Raw genomic sequence first — 17293 nt, forward strand, 5'->3', positions numbered from 1 at the left:
ACTTTCTGATGAATTTGCTGTATAGTGTGAGGATGAGAGGAGTCAAGGATGTCTTCAAGGTTTCTGGTCTGAATGTCTAAGAATATTAGAATTGTCATTAACTGATTTGAGTGGTGTGAGGGAGACTTCAGAGGAGGAGATTTAGAGAAGAAGACCAAGAGCTTGGTCAGTGTGCATATGAAATGCATATTAACATCCAGATGGAGATGTCAGGCAGGCCCTTGGGTGTATACATCTGAAGCTCAGGAGAAGGCCTGAGATGGAGATATAACTTAGGGAGTCATGAGCATATAGAGGGTAGAGAAATCTTGGAGATTGAATGAGATCATTGAGATGGTGAGTGTACCCAGAAAAGAGAATATATTCAAAGATGAAATCCTGGGGCTTCATTTAGAGGTCTGTGGGATATGGAGGAATTAGCAGGGGATGGAGAAGAAGCAACCAGTAAGGTAGGAAGCAAGCAGGAGAGTATGGTGTCCTGGAAGCCAAATGAAGACCATGTCTTAGTGGGAAGGGTGATTAATTCAGTAAAAGGCTGCTGGTCTATCAAGGGAAATGTGAATGTCAAATGGACCCCTGGATTTAGCAATATGGAGGTCATCCAAGTTGTATACTTTTAGGGAGGAGTAAGGAAGAATGACCTGAAAGAGATAATGAGGAGGAAGGAAGACACTACTCCACATCTAGAACCAGTGATATGAAGGGTCCGGGAGAGAAAATGGCTACCATTTGAGGAGGCTGTCAGTGAAGCAGGGGCATCTGAGGAAAGGTAAGTTTCAGTTAGAGAAAAAAAGTAAAGGGAAGATAAAGTAAAGGGGTTATGAGGAATGGGGCGGAAGGAAGGGAGATGGTTACAGAAAGGACAATGTTTAGAGCCATAAGGAGACTAGAGGCCAAGGGATAGATGATGGCTGGGAGCCCCAGATTTCTTCTGGTGACTGACCTGAACAGGAATATAGGACATGATGTTCCAAAGTAGACTGTGCTAGTAAGTGTCGTGCAGTTTGAGACAGGAATACATAGAATCTGGGAACTATTACTTGACTTCTACCAATGGAGGATGAAGTCTGCATAAAGGAAACCTTGCTCTTCCTAGCATGTGAGTTTCCTCTTTCTGAGGAAGGACTAGGGACTATAGGAGGGGTGAACTTACATTGAACTCACAGGAAATTTCTTGACTTCTGGGGCTGGTCATTTGCCCAGCCAATACTCTTACAGGCATGAGTGTACCCATTGTAATTCCCAGCACAGACCTTTCCACTTTAGCTGGTGAGTGGTTGTCATCACCATTGGCACACTAGGCAGCCACTTTGTCCCATTCCCCACTCCCATGCTTCTATGACCAAAAGTCAACCCAGAACCGTCCCTCAACCACTAGATCATCTCTATTTTATAGGAATATTTCCCATGGTTGTTCTCTGCTAGCTTTGTTCCAAACGTGTCCAAATGTATTTTCATGTGGCTGAAAGTGTTTAAACATTCTGACATTTCAATCATGTAATATGGTTGAATGAACTTCCATAGTATTTGGCACAGCAGTGTTGTTTAATTCTTTTCTGACTGTGATCGCCAAGCAGGAACCTAAGAAGTGGCAGGTACTCTCTAGGGAGACACACAAGGCATGCGCTGGCCCCTGATTGCAGAGCACGGTTGATGCAAAGACATTCTCTTAAGTCCAGTGGCAAATGGTGGGCATTATTGTGCCTGAAAATCAGAAAAGACTCAGAATTTTGAGAGGTCTGGAGCCTTGAGGACACTCCTACAGCTTCTTTTATTTTTCCCAAGATGCTATCTAGTGCTTTGCAGCTGATTCTCCTTCCTTGAGCTTCAATCCTGTCATCAACATGCTGCCAACATAGCGACACATAAAGTAACTTATCCGAATTATATTAGAGAACTTACATGTGTCTGCCACCTACTCATTTAGCAATTAAAGGCTTGGAAGTATATTTTCTGATTTGATAATAAGGGCAAGATATCATCACCTTCATTTTACAGATGAGCAAATTTCTCTGTCACTCCTCAGGTGGGACTTATTTTCACCAAACTATACCATTTATTTGTTCATTCATTCATTTATTCAGTACACCTTTATTTAGCCCTCATAAGGGCTCGTCAGTATTTTCACAGCCAATACTTCTGCTTAAGATTTGAACATTTGAATATTTTAAACAAGTGGCTACTGAATTCTTACTGTATGTGATACTCCTTTAAGAACTGTTTTTAGGAGGATACAAAGATAGCTAGATATGGACTCCACCCTAAAGGATCTCAAAGTCACATTTACAATATTTACTCTGACCTTTTCAGAGGAAACCCAAGCTGAGATGTGCCTCAGTCCAGCAACTTATCTTGGTGTTTGTATTGCTTAAGGTAACCCTAGATGCTGTGACATACAAATTTCAACATTTGTAATGCTTCAAATGTGATAGACATTTCCTTCCTGCTCGTGTGAAGTCAAAAATGGGTGGACTTCCAATCACTTCCAAATAGCGATTCAGGGACCCAGACTTCTTCCATGACATTAGACCCAGCTCCAGCATGTAGCTCCCAAGCTTGCTGCGCTCAATTTGCCTCAAGTCGGTAGAATGGGAAACAACATGGAGGGTAGCATGTGGGAGGTCCCTTTGGGCCAGATGCAAAAGTGACACATAGAAGTTCGCAATTCATTCTATTGGCAAAGACTCGGTCATGCAGCCCCACCTAACCTCAAGAGACGCTTGAAAATGTGATCTAGCTGTATACTCAGAAAGCAAGAATTGAGGTTTGATGTGAAGGAGCAAGTCTCTGCCATTTAGTGTGTGTGTGTGTGTGTGCGTGCACATGCATGTTTGTGTAACTTTGGGCATGAGAGGGTTTATCTGAGCCAAGATGGATATAAGTAGGGCAGCAGAAAGCTAGGCAGGTGAGCTCCCCAGTAAGCTTCCAAGGTGTGCTGAAAGAGATGAGTTACGGTCATTTCTAAGGTGTAGCTCTTCCTCATGAGAGGGATTCGTGTTTGAGTGAGGAGCGTGAAAGACTCCTCCAAGTTGGGGGAACTTGGCTTTCACTTCAAGTTCTTCTTGTCCCTGGTGCATTCGTTTTTCTGAAGTTCTGTCTACCCATATGATTAATCCAATAATCTCCTGCCCTCCAGCTCTGGTACTACCTCTGGCCCCTGAAGGCTTTTACAGAAAAGACTTTCCTTGACTCTTCTGATCTTGGATTGCACACAGTCTTATCCTTCAGATCAGTCTAAGACTATGGACTTGTGGGACAGAAATACTTAAAATGAATTCTGTCATATGTTTTTTAACAGGCTTGGTCTGTTGGTTGATCACACAATAATAGAGTTCTTTCTCAAGTTCTAACAACTCATTACTGTCTCCAGGAAAGCCACTTCCTGTTTCTGTATCTCTAGTTCTTCTAATGGGGGTGGGGGAGAAATGACATTTTACACATCACAGCTATTTTGAGGGTACACAGTGCCTTCCCAATAAATGCTTTTGACCTGCTAGATTAAAGGAAAAAGTGATTCTGACGTCCTTGGCAAATTCCAAAATATCAGACAAGGGTTCCTTATTGCTGAGTCTGTGGCCACTTCCAAGTTCTGGCTGAGGGGAAAAAAATAGCCTCCTCACACTTTTTACTTTGTAATTGGATGTTAAAATAGAAATTTCTGCTGAGACACTAATAGATACCAGATACCAAAGGGACTTGAGATAAACTTTCTTATAGGATTTGCAGAAAGAAATGGCAAAAACCCAAAATTATGAGTTTTGTTACTCACAACATGGGGGAAAAGAGTTGAGGGCTAGAGTTTAGGAGAAGTTGTTTTAGATGTGATTTACTTGAGAAAGCTCTGTTGAGGAGACTGGGAAATACTTCTTTCTTTACCTCCAATCATGAGAGAGGGACTTCAGCAAAACCATTTGGTGGGGTGATATGTGTTGCCCATCTTTCGAGGGGAGACTCAGTAGATGAATGTCTAGTTCATACCTGGAATGGATGGACTAAGAGTTCTAGTGGGTGGCTACACTGGATGGACCAATGAAAAACAGTTCTGGAATCTGCTGGAGAAAAGGATGCATAAGTGTTTCCTGTGAAACAGATTTGGACGTGTGTGTGTGTGTGTGTGTGTGTGTGTGTGTGTGTGTTTGAGAGAGAGAAACAAGCAGCGGTAGGATCAATATAGGAACTATCCAGCAGGGCCCACTTAATACAGTGAAAAAAATCTTTGGAGAATAAAGCTGACAATAAAGCCAAGGAAACAGCCAGTGACTAAGAAAATAGCAAAGAGATGAGACAGGAGAGAGTCCATCACCTGGGGCAAGAGGACTGCAGGTGACAGAGCCCCAGTATTTTGTGTGCGGTGGGGAGACATTTCAGTTAGGAAAGGCTTGTCTCTCCCCCTACCCCCAACTACATACTTCTCCCACCTCACACCCTGGAGGAAGGGGGGGCAGGAGGCATGAAGTCCAGGTGAACAGCTGGGAGAAGAAAAACAAAGAAGCACTTTTTTTTTTCTCCAGACCAAAAGCTGACCATGTCTCTTTCCGACCCAAGCCCCTGTTCCAGGCTTCCTACCAGCCTCAGGTCATGTTCAAAATTTTGATCATCACATAAACCTGGACATTTCGATTCCTGATAATTACCAAAAAGAGAATGTGTTTTGGACTGAAAGTGACCATAAGAATTTTTATTACCCAAACACTCCAGAAAAGAAATGGAGTTTCCCAGGATTTTGTCTAGGGGCTGGGATAGAATTCTCCTGAATAAATGTAAAGGAGTAGTAGGAGAAAAAAAATAAAGTTAACTTGGATTTATGTAACCATGTGGCAAGAGACCCCTTTGGAATATATTGGGAATGTTCCTCATCCCCTGTCCATGACATTTATCCTGGAAAGAGGCAGATGATTGTTTTTCTTTTATGGACATATTAAATACCTCCCCATGTGCACCAGATACCTTTTCCTCACCCTGATCTCAAAGGAAATGGAGACACCCTCACTTCCATTACCTGCACTTACTTTTTTGCCTGCAATGCCTAAAGGCATTATTTTGGAGTCGATTTCTAAATTTTAAGATGCCTAATTAAATAAATGCATGCAAATTCTAGGTGCATTTTTTTCTGCTTAAACACACAGCCACAAATTTATTGCTTCAAAATTGTGCTTCACTCCACAATTTAGCCATAGTTGTGAGCATATTAGCATTGCACTCTGGAATGACATAATCATTTCAGCATCAGGCTCCATTTCAAAAGATACTTCAGATGCCAGGAGGTCTCCAAGGGATTGATTTCCTCTCTCTCCTTATTTACTTATTTTCTTTCTTTGTATTGCAGTAAAATTCAAGGCTGAGGAAGAGCTAGCTCTCTGAAAACCAGGCTGGGAGTAAATAATTCAGCACAGTGTGGTACAGAAACTGTTTCCCTCTGCCTCATTTAAAAAAAACAAAAACAAAAACTTGTGTCTGTGTGGATTCAAGATCCTGCTGAGTGCTCTGATGTAGAGCAGGGCAGGTGTCCTGGCTGAATCCAGAGATATAAACTCAGTGAGGTGTAAGTCATGGGACAAGGGGCTGGGCCATTCTGAAACTTGATGGAAACTGACACCACTTTGAAGCTCTTGTTTTTCAGCAGAGTAAGCTCTATGGGGGTTGTTTTGCAGCCATGTCAGGGCGACAAAGGGACACACTATGCCAAGCAGGGGGAGTGCTGTCTGGCTACTTTCCTTGCCTACTGCCTCCCCTTTTTGCTTTTGGGTTGACAAGTTCGGAGTCCTGGGTACACAGCCTTGGTGAACTTCCAGCTGCTATGTTAGCTGCACTGGATGTCCCCACCAATTTGACAATATGTCTTCCCCACCCCACTCCTCCCCCAGAACCTTAAAAAAGCATCAAAATTTACCTCCTACCTTTAATTACCAATTCCACTGCCCAATATGGTATTTGTCCAACAATGCTGTAACCTTCAAAGCAACCCTGCTGGCTTGATTTTGTGTGTGATCGACTAGAACTCTGGGCACAGCAGTTGCAGGCACTGTGTTAAGTGGGTAGGGACTGCAGAGTGGTCGAGGAGGACCATCTTGCTAATGACAAGGTAGCAGGTGGTATCAAGGCCCAGACCATACCCAGTTCATTCCACTCAAAATGGCTTCCAACTGCCAATGTCTCCAACTCGGGGTCAGAAGTCCATGTCCCAAACCACCATTGGCCACTCTGCCTGGGCATGTATCAGGCTGGAAGTGTTGGGAATTAATGCTCCCCAAGAATGGCCTTCCACCAATGATGGTCAGAGCTGGTGTACAAATGTGCCAAGTCCTTTGTCTCTCAAGTGGGATGTTTCTGAGATGTATGTATTATGTTGGTTGCCAGAATTTATCCACGAAATTTAGTGCCAGTCCCTCACTGGGATGGCTGGATTGATAATACCCCCTTTCTTGGTTTTTCTGTCTCACTTCTCTATTTCCATGCTGGTGTTCCCCTGGACCTCTGGAATAAACTACTGAGTTTATCTCTCAGAGTCTGCTTTTTAGGAATCCAAGCCAAGAACAAAAGGCCAGTCATACCCCCCTTAAAGCCTGAAAAGGTCTTCAAACTCAACATTGAGTATCCAAGTATATTAGGATAATTCTTTAATTTTTAAATTTTATTTTTTTAGGTTTTTATTTTTCAGAGAGAGCAACACAGACACATACACACACACACACACACACACACACACACACACACACAGAAAGAGAGGGAGAGAGAGAGAGTGAGAGAACAAGCAGGGAAAGTAGTAGAGGGAGATGGAGAAGCAGACTCCCCGTTGAGCAAAGAGCATGACTCAGGACTCCATCCCCAGGATCATGGCCTGAGCTGAAGACATGCTTAACCGATGAGCCATCCAGGCACCCAGGTAATTCTTTTAAACAAACATGTCCTAGGGATGGAGGAGGGACACACCCATGCACAACTCTCATGTATCTTTCCTTGCCTGCTCTGGTCAGGGCCACGTCAGTGTGGACAGAAATGGAAGATGTTCTAAGTCCTACACCATCCTTTGAACTCCATTCCTCCAACTTCTCTTCCCTCCCATCTGCCCTGTAACACACCGGCAGGCCAGTTCTCTCCACACCCCATTTTCAGGTATCACTCCCTGTCCAGAAACCTGTAGCGGCCTCCTGATTGGGCAGCCACAAGGCAGAATGTCTCTGCCTCATCCTAAGCCTCTGTCATATTCTGGGGAGAGAAGCTGGTTGTTCATTGTCCCAACCCCCTTCCTGCAGATCCCTGCATTGGCGGTGCCTGCCATTTGGCCACTGAGGGCCACAGTTCCTATTGGACTCCCTCCCATAGCTACAGTGGTTACTCTTGTTCTCGCTTTTCCTTTTTTTTTTTTTTTTTTTGTCAGAGAGAATGAGAGCGAGGGAGCCCAAGCAGGGGGAGCAGCAGGTACACTGAGCAGGCAGTCCGAGGCAGGATTCAATCCCAGGATCCCTGGATCATGACCTGAGCCAAAGGCAGACACTTAACTGAGTCACCCAGGTGTCCTTCCAGCTCTCTCTTCAGATCACTTAACCACTCTGTCCTTTTGAGCCTCTGGGCTACCTTCTTATCCTGGGGTAGTTGACTATCGCTTGTTAGTTCTTTCTGGTAAGCTCTCTCCACTTATCCTTCTGACTGGGCCATCTGTCTCCTGCCAGCAACCCCTGTGCTAGAGGGGAAATCAAGAGTTCTGGGTTCCAGACTTACCCCTGTCACTTTCTGCCTGGTGTGACTCTGAGTGCCTTTGAGCCCTCTACTCATTATCTGTTAATGGAAACAATATGGCCTACGCAGCATGCCTCATAGGGTTGCTAGGCTAATGAAATTTGGTTTTGTGCTGAAAAAGATATTGTTCCATAAATGTGGAGAACCCCATAAACCTCAGATTTTGTTATTATCATCTTAGAAGAATCTTGAGACTCAAAAAAACACATTCCCAGGAAAGGGGGGAAAAAACAGGAATAGGGTCACGGAAGGAAGCAGACAACTCAAGAGAAACATCCATGCCACTTATAAGTCACTTATGTCAGTGATTCATCTGGGGCCATCCTCACTCAGGGACTCAAGCGCAGGGCAACCCTGTGTGTTGCCATAGCAACTGCCAGCCTGAATCTGGAAATTCCAGCAGCTTACAATATCAATCATTACGAGAAAAGGGGTCAGAGCAAACTGCAAAAAATGTATATCATGGTGGCCACAGAAAGAACCGTAGTAAAGACATTCAGTAGAAGTTATTCTCAAAGTATTGGCCATGGACCCACAGCATCAATATCACTGGGAACTTACTAGACATGCAGAGACTTAAGCCCCACTCAAGTCCTATTGAATCAGAAACTCCAGGGGTGGGACCCAGCACTGTGTTTTAATAAGCCCTCTAAGTGCATGCTAACATTTGAGAACCACCACCCTAACAGTCAGGAAGTTTGGCTTCCAATCCCTGTGTCCAAACCTGCAGAGTGTGAATAATGAAGAGATTGAAGTAAATGTTTAAAAATGGAAGGCAGGTATGATCTCATCTTTTCCCTGTGGCTTACTTGAGTAGGAATGGTGACTGAACTATAGCAGTGGAAAGTCTGACCGTATGCATTCTGTCTCCGCATGACAAATGGCCACAAATTGACTAGCTTACAACAACATACATTCATTATCTCAGTGTCTGTGGGTCACAAGTCTGGGCGTGATTTAACTGGGTCCTCTGCTTTAGTAGCTCACAAAGTTGCAATGAAGGTGTTGGGCGGGACTGTGTTCCCATCTGAGGCTTGATTGGAGAAGGATTTGCTACCGAGTGGCCTCATATTGGCAGAATTCATTTCCTTGTGGCTGTAGGATTCATGGAAGCTAGCTTCTTCAAAGCCAGCCACTGAGAGAGAAACCTCTAGCTAAATGGAATCTTATGTAACAGAACACAGACATGGCAGTGACCATCTATCACTTTGACATATTCTGCGGGTTAGAAGTAAGTCACAGGTGTCCCCCACACTCAAGGGGAGGAGAAGGGATATATAAGGGTGTGAACAGAAGGAGGTGGGGATCATAAGAGCCATATACCAAGAAAGTCTTCTAGAGTCTATCCTCTGGCCACCATGATTATTCATGTCTCTCTCACATGGGAAATACATTTACCCTTGTCCAAAGATTCCCAAGAGTTGCATGGCATTAGAGGGTCAGCTCAAAGTCCAAAATCTCATAATCTAAATCAGGTCCAGGTATGGAGGAGACTTCTGGGTGTCACAGATGCACAGCTCTGGGGCTACAATTGCTTTCCCGCTGTAGGCCCTGTGAAACTAAAGAGGCACATTACCCACTCCCCGCATACCCAATATACAATGGTGAGACGAACACAGCACAAAGGCGGCAGACATTCCAGTTCCAAAAGGGACAGAATGGAGAGGAAAAGGAGTCAACAGTCCATGGCCGTTCTGAAATCCAAGCAGGCAGATAGTGCGAGTTACTTGATTAAATTTCAGGGTGGAAATCATTTTTCCTGGCTCTTAACTCCACCCTCTGCTCTTGGTTCTGTGTTAATCATCCTTCTGTTCTCACAAGAAGTAGCCTGTATTTGCCACTTGGTGGTTTTATCAGCCTGATTCCTGCCAGTGTACTTTTGGGGATCCAGCTGCCTCTCCATTTTGTACTCTCCTTGTCCTTTTCAGTTCAAGTTGGCAGTGTTTATTATGAAACAATTTTCTCAGAAACTTTGTGGGTGTTCCGTGGATTTCAGAGGGGTTTGCTCCATTAGACAAAAACCACACCCATAGATTTTTGTTGTTGTTGTTGTTTTCCCAAAACAATCCCTTCTCTATTCAGACCTCTTGTTGGGAGGGCATAGAGGCTTTCTAGAAAGCCTGTGGTTTGATTGAGAGGATCTGTGAAACACAATCTCTTGAAAGGGTCCCTTGTATGACCAAACACTCTAACGTTTCTGACTTCTTGACCTTTCTGACATTTTAGCAAAAGCTTATAGGGTTATACTCTTCCTAGACAGTCTTTGTCTAGACGGAGCTGTCTTAATTTTAGCATCTCTTTGCCATCTGAAAAGACTGCATTTCCAAAATCATCAAGTCCTCTTTCTTCTTTTTTTTCTTCTCTCGATTTGTTTCTCTCCTCTTATATTTCACTCCAATCAAGAAGAATAAACTAGGCAACACTGTTAATACTTCACTGGTGAATCTCCTTAGCTCAATAACTGAGTTCAATGGCTTCTAAGTTGTGCTTTGCCCATAACAGCAGGAGATCCTTTTTCTGAGCCTTCTGTTCCTACATAACAAGGATTCTCCTTTCTTCCATTCCATTAACACATTCCTCACTTCATCTGAACCCTCACCCATAGAATATTCCAAGTCCAGACTTCTACTGCTGGAGGCAACTTTGGCTTTCTCTAGAATGTTCCTCCAGATTCTTCCAGAGTCTATCTACTGCTAAGCTGCAAAGCCATTCCCACATTTCTAGGCATTTGATACAGCAACATTCTACTACTTGTACCAAAATATGTTAGTTTTTTATCACTGTATGATGAATTTTCATGAAATTAGCAGCTTAATACAAGATTCATTAGTTATCTCAGCTTCTGTAGGTCAGAAGTTATAGTATTATTTAGTTTGGGCCTCTGTTCAGGGTCTCATGAGGTTGAAATAAAAGGATCAGCCAGAAGTCAGAGGGCTGAGTGCAGAGGAATTTGACTCCAAGCTCCCTCGGGTTCCTGGAAGAATTCGTTTCCTTGGGGCTGTAGGATTCATGGAAGCTTGCTTCCTCAGAGCCAGTGAGAGAGAGACTGCTAGGAAGATAGAGTCTTGTATATTGTAACATAATCATTGGGATGACATCCCTCACATTTGCCATAATTTATTGATCAGAAGCAAGTCACAGATTTCACACACATTCCAAGGGAGAGGATTATATAAGGGCATAAACACAAGAAGACAGAGGATTTTTGGAGTCACCCTAAAATCTGTTTGCCATGCTGACCTTTTTCAAAATAAACAGAACAAACAAAAATTTCAGGGGAAGAATCCCTTTACATGAAGAACATGTGTAAATTAAAACCTAGGAGCTCATGGGTCAGTGGGAAGAGAAAAGTAATTAAGTATGGAAAGGAATTTTTTAAATGATTTTATTTCTTTATTTGAGAGAGAGAGCAAGCAAGAGAGAGAGCACAAGTTGGGGGTGGAGAAGCAGAGGGGGAGGGAGAAGCAGACTCCCCGCTGAGTGGGGACCCTGACACGGGGCTTGATCCCAGAACTCCATGATTGTGACCTTAAACCGAAGCCAGAAGTTTAACCAAGTGAGCCACCCAGGTGACCCTAGAAAGACATTTTTTAAAAAAAAGATTTCACTATAGATTGCTAAGAGAGGTGTGGAGGATGCTTAATAAAGATGATGCAGAAAGAAGGGAAAGAGCCCAAAGGATAAACTAGTTAGGAAAAGATAGCTAGGTGAGGTAAAACTTAGAATGTACTTCAGACAGTGGATACTATTTAGAAATGAAGAGAGCATTTCTTTATGTAGCGAAGACACGAAAACTAGTCAGAGTTGGTAACCAGCATGGAACATAGAAGGGACAGCTGGGAGACTGAAGTGATTCGGTGGTTCTCTACCATGGCTACACATTTGAATCACCTGGAAACTTTAATAAAATACTGATTCCAAGGTTGATGCCAGGTGTCACATTTCAGCTGGGAGGTGGTAAAGCCCAGAAGTCAGTGCTGATCAAAGTGTTTGAGCTAATGGCATCTGGGTCCAGAACTTGTAGCCTCTGAAAGTGAAAAAATAAATATCTGTTGTTTAAGCCAAATATAAAAATAAAAGTGCTCAGGGTAAAATTAGTGAAGAGCAGGGCTGAACGCTGCAAGACTGATTAAAAAGCATATTCCTATGAAACTAAGCGGTGGGTCACATTAGGATGTCAAATAGGATGAACTGTAGGTTACGTGTATCACCTAGAACATAGAACAAAAAACCAGTTTAGACACACCCCAGTTCTGCATAAGCATAGAACATAGATGTGTTACACATTTCTGATGCCTATTTCAGATCTTCTTACTCTCATCTGTTTTCTTTTCAGCTATTGTGGTGACAGAAGTTTGATGAGGCCTTTCTTCCTCTGGTCCCAATCAGGGTGCCTCCCCTCCCAGCTAAACCTCCTGCTTCTCTCCTTGGTACTCTGGCCCATACCTTCACCTTGGCCTGCACAAACCAGAAGTGTAGGATGGTTAACATCCTGTGGAGTAAACCTTTGACCAATGAGATCCAAGAACCGGTAAATAAATCTCTTCCTCTTTATCTACACACTGTCCCCAGCGGAGTCCTTGAGTGCTTTCTATAGTGATATTTTGGGGGGGGGGGGTCGAGTGCCACAAATCTAGCATTCTGTTGCACTTAACAACAGAGGGCTTAACAGCACCATTTTATGTTTGTTGTACTTCAGCTGTCCCACTCTCTTCCTCTCCTGCTTCCTGAAATAGTATCCCTGATAAAATACAAGCAATGGGCTTCAGGAAACTTAAGCTCTGCTTTCTGCCGAACCCAAGGTACAAATGTAGGTACCTTGCACTACATCAGTTTGGAGCTTATATTTCTATTGTACAAACTATATTTGAAACTTTGTTTTCACATTTAAACACTTGCCACATTTTAAAACCTAATACTGTTTGGGGGAAATGTAACATACCATTAAAAATCTTAAGTCACATACAAATCTTAAGTAAATAAAATTGGTAGAATGTCATAATACGTGGAGAAGACATTTTGAAAAGGAACAAGATGGGGTGCAAAGCCAGTGTGCTGCCGGTGCTAAGAAAAGCTAAGTAACTGCAAATAAACCAATTATTATTATTTTTTTAAAATTTTAAGTAGGCTTCATACCTGAAGTGGGCCTTGAACCCACAACCCTGTAATCAAGAGTCACATGGTCTTCCCACTGAGCCACCTAAAACAATTACCTGTTTTTAACAACTTTATTGAGGTATAATTGATGTATGACAAACTATAAATATTTAAAGACTGTTATTTATAATTTTGACATATGTAAATATGCTTGAGACCATAACCACAATTGAAATGATAAACATCTCCATCACTCTCCAAAGGTCTCTTATTTCATGTTGGAATAGCTCCCCCATTGCCCTCTGAGCTCTAGCCTCCCTTCCCTGGGAAACTTATGATCTTATTATCTGTCATTATAGATTAAATTGCATTTTCTAGAACTTTATGTAAATGAATCATAAATATATATATACTCTTTTAGTCCAGCTTCTTTACTCAGCATAATTATTTTGAGAGCCATTTATGTTGCAGTATATATCAATAGTTCATTTCATTTTATTACTGAGTGGTATCACATTGAATAACTACATCATGATTTGTTTATTTATTCCCTCACCAGTTGATGGATATTTGGATAATTTACAGCTGAGGGCTATGTTTTAAAAAGTTGTTGTGGACTACCTGTACAAGTATTTGTATGGACACATACTTTTTTTTCCTCTTAGGTGATTACTTAGCATGGAATGGCTGGGTCATATATAATAGATGTATGTTTCATACGTTAAGAAACTGCCAAAATGTTTTGCAATGCAGTTATATCATTTTATGTTCCCACGAGTAGCGTATGAGTATTCCAGTTCCTTCAAATCCTTGCCAGTGCTTGGTATGGTTTATCTTTTAAATTTGAGCCATTCAAATGAGTATGTAGTAGTATCTCATTGCAGTTTTAATTTGCCCTTCCTTAATGACTGATGAAGTTGAGCATCTTTTCATGTGCTTGTTTTTGTCAACTATTTTACAGAAGAGTTTGCGAAGAATTGATGTTATTTCTTCGTAACATATTGGAATTCTGCAGTGAAGCCATCAAGGCCTGAGGATTTCTTTGTGAGAAGGTTTTTTAATTACTTATTTATTTGTTTGTTTGTTTGTTTGTTTTGAGAGAGAGAGAGAAGGAGAGAGAATAGGGGAAGGGGCAGATGCCAAGTGAGAGAGTCTTAAGTAGACGCCACACCGAGCAGGGAGCCCAACACAGGACTCCATCTCATGACCCTGAGATCATGACCTGAGCTGAAATCAAGAGTTGGATGGTCAACCAACTGAGCCATACCCCAGTACATATTTAGTTTTTATTTTTTAGATTTATTTATTTTTAAGATTTTATGTATTTTTTGAGAGAGAAAGAGCACAAATGGGGGGAGAGGCAGAGGGAGAAGGAAAAGCAGACTCCCCACTGAGCAGGGAGCCTGACATATGGGGCTCTGTCTCAGGCCCCCTGGATCATGAACAGAGCCAAAGGCAGATGTTTAATCGACTGAGCCACCCAAGTGCTGGGTGGCTAATATCTAATTTTTAAAACTATTCAGATTATCTATTTTTTTCTTGACAGAGCTTTGATAGCATGTGTCTTTCAAAGAATTTGTCCATTTCATCTGTTATCAAATTAATTGACATAAAGTGATTTATAGCACACCATTTTTATTCTTTTCACATTCATAGAATCCATAGTGATTTCATCTCTTATTCCTAATGTTGGTAAATTGTGTTAATTCTCTCTCTCTCTCTGCTGAATAGTCTGGCAAGAGTTCTATCATGTTATTGATTTTCTCCAAGAATCAATTCGTGATTTTACATTTTTTTCTATTGTTTTTATCCTGTCTAGTCCATTGATTTCTGCTCTAAACTTTCTTTTTTATTTTTAGTTTCCCCAATTTTTTTTAGCTTCTTTATTTCCCCAAGTTTTTATTTAAATTCCAGTTAGTTATCATACAGTGCAATATTAGTTTCAGGTGTACAATTTAATGATTCAACACTTCCACATGACACCTGGTGCTCATCATAAGTGCCCTCCTTAATCCCCATCTCCTATTTCATCCATCTTCTCACTCACCTCCCTTCTGATAACATGTGGCTGAAATCACGTGGTATTTGTCTTTCTCTGACTGACTTATTTTGCTTAGCATCATACTCTAAAAATATGGACCAGTTCATGAATTTGTGTGCCATCCCTGTACAGGGGCCATGCTAATCTTCTCTGTATCGTTCCAATTTTAGTACATGTGCTGCTAAAGCAGGTACTCTTTTTCCAGTTTTTTAAGGTCAACACTGAGATCATTGATATGAGACCTTTCTGCTTTTCTGGTAATTTTTCTTTAAATATTGTCTAGAGACATCCCACAAAAGTTGTATTTTAATTTTTATCTGTTTCAAAATACTTTTTTTTTATTTCTCTTTTTATTCCTTCTTTGACCCATGAGTTTTTTAGAAGTCGACTATTTAATTTCCAAATATTTGGGAATTTTCCAGAGATTTTCTTATTATTAATTTCTAACTCAATTCCATTGTAGTCAGACAAGATGCTTTGTAGGTCTGAACACTTTAAATTTATTGAGAGAACTGTTTGATGGCCCAGCATATGCTCACCTTCATAAATGTTCCATGTGCCCTTGACAAAAATTGTCTTTGGGTGGCATGTTCTATCTAAGTCAATTTGGTCACTTTGGTTAGCATTGTTGTTAGGCTTTTTTCTATTTTTAGTGATTTTCTGTCTACTTGTTCTATCAATTATTGAGAGGGATACTGAAATCTTTTACTTCATTGGTGGATTTATCTAACTCTTCTCGACATTCTATCAGTTTTGTTTCATGTATTTTGAAACTCTGTTATTAGGTGCATAAATATTTTAGATTTTTATGTACTCTTGATAAAGTGATCCTTTATCATTGTGAAATGGTGTTCTTTATCCATGGAAATATTCTTTGTTCTGAAATCTACTTTGTCTGATATTAATATTGCCACTAAAGCTTTCTTTTTTTAGATTTATTTATTTATTTGACAGAGAAAGAGAGAGCACAAGGAGAGGGACCAGGGAGCCTAATTGGGGGGGGGGGGGCTCAATCTCAGGACCCTGTGATCATGACCTGAGCCAAAGGCAGATGCTTAATCGACTAATCCACCTAGGGACCCCTAAAGCTTTCTTTTTATTAGTGTTACAATGATATATATTTTTCTATTCTTCAAAGCTGTTTGTGTATTTATATTTGAATTGTTTTCTTGTATGCAGCAAATAACCAAATCATACTTTTAAAATTTTTTAGTATTTATTTATTCATTTTTATTTAAATTCAAATAATTGACATATAATGTATTATTGTTTTCAGAGGTAGAAGTCTGTGATTCTTCGGTCCTATGTAATACCCAGTGCTCATTACATAAAAATATGGAATGCTTCATGAATTTGCACGTCATCCTTTCACAGGGACTGTGTTAATCTTCCCCGTATCATTCCAATTTTAGTATATATGCTGCCAAAGCAGTACCAAATCTTACTTTTTAAATCAAATCTGATATCTCTGCTTTTTAATTGGGGCATTGAGATTACCAATTGATTATTGAGATTACCAATATGATTATTGGTACAGTTAGGTTTAAATTTACTTTCCTGCTATTTGATTTCTATTTGTTCTATCTGGTCTGTGTTCTCCAGTTCCTCTTTTTCTGCCTTCTTTTGGATTAATTGAATATTTTTATGATTCCATTTTCTCCCCTAGTTGGCTTAACTCTTTGTTTTCTTATTTTAGTGGTTGCCTTAGAGTTTATAGTATACAATTTTAACTTACCACAGTCTACCTTAAAATGATATTACATCACTTCACATATAGTATAAGAACTTAACAATAGTATATTTCTTGCCTCCCAACTTCTGTATCATCATCATCCATTTTACTTTTACATAGGTTATAAACACCAAATTACATTGTTATTATTTTAAACAGCCCATTTTTTAAAAAAAATCATTAAATGACAAGATAAATATAAATTTACCCATATAGTTACAATTTCTAGGTCTCTTTATTTCTTTATATAGGTTTCCTTTTTTTTTTTTTTTGAGAGAGAGAGAAAGAGAGAGAGAGTTTTCTCCTCCCAGTTTTTTTAAAGTGTTATTTATCTAAGTAATCTCTACACCCAATGTAGGGCTTGAACATGCAACCCCAAGATCTAGAGTCACATGCTCAACTGACTGAGCCAGCCAGGATCTCCTCTTTATATATATTTCTACTGCCACATGGTATGATTTACCTTCTGCCAGAACGACTTCCTTTAACATTTCTTACAGTGCTTGTGTACTGGTGATAAATTCTCGCAGCCTTTGCATCAGAAAGTTTTTATTTTGCTTTCATTTTTGAACCATATTTTCACTGGATATAGAATTCTAAATTGACCATTTTTGCTTCTAGTAAAATGTCACTTCATTGTCTTCTCACTTGATTTTCTCCCACAAGAAATTTACTGTCATCTTTAT

General features: G+C 40.8%; 2 non-coding genes across 2 annotated transcripts; both read right to left on the minus strand.

Moving 5' to 3' along the window:
- Positions 1–14962: 14962 nt before the first annotated feature.
- LOC132007895 (U6 spliceosomal RNA) lies at positions 14963–15065 on the minus strand. The gene has a single exon (XR_009401451.1). It is a non-coding gene; the product is annotated as a U6 spliceosomal RNA (small nuclear RNA).
- A 1139-nt stretch (positions 15066–16204) lies between these two features.
- On the minus strand, positions 16205–16307 carry LOC132007909 (U6 spliceosomal RNA). The gene has a single exon (XR_009401465.1). It is a non-coding gene; the product is annotated as a U6 spliceosomal RNA (small nuclear RNA).
- Between the last annotated feature and the right edge of the window lie 986 nt (positions 16308–17293).

The sequence above is a fragment of the Mustela nigripes genome, chromosome X (assembly GCF_022355385.1).
Source record: "Mustela nigripes isolate SB6536 chromosome X, MUSNIG.SB6536, whole genome shotgun sequence".
Classification (NCBI taxonomy): domain Eukaryota; kingdom Metazoa; phylum Chordata; class Mammalia; order Carnivora; family Mustelidae; genus Mustela; species Mustela nigripes.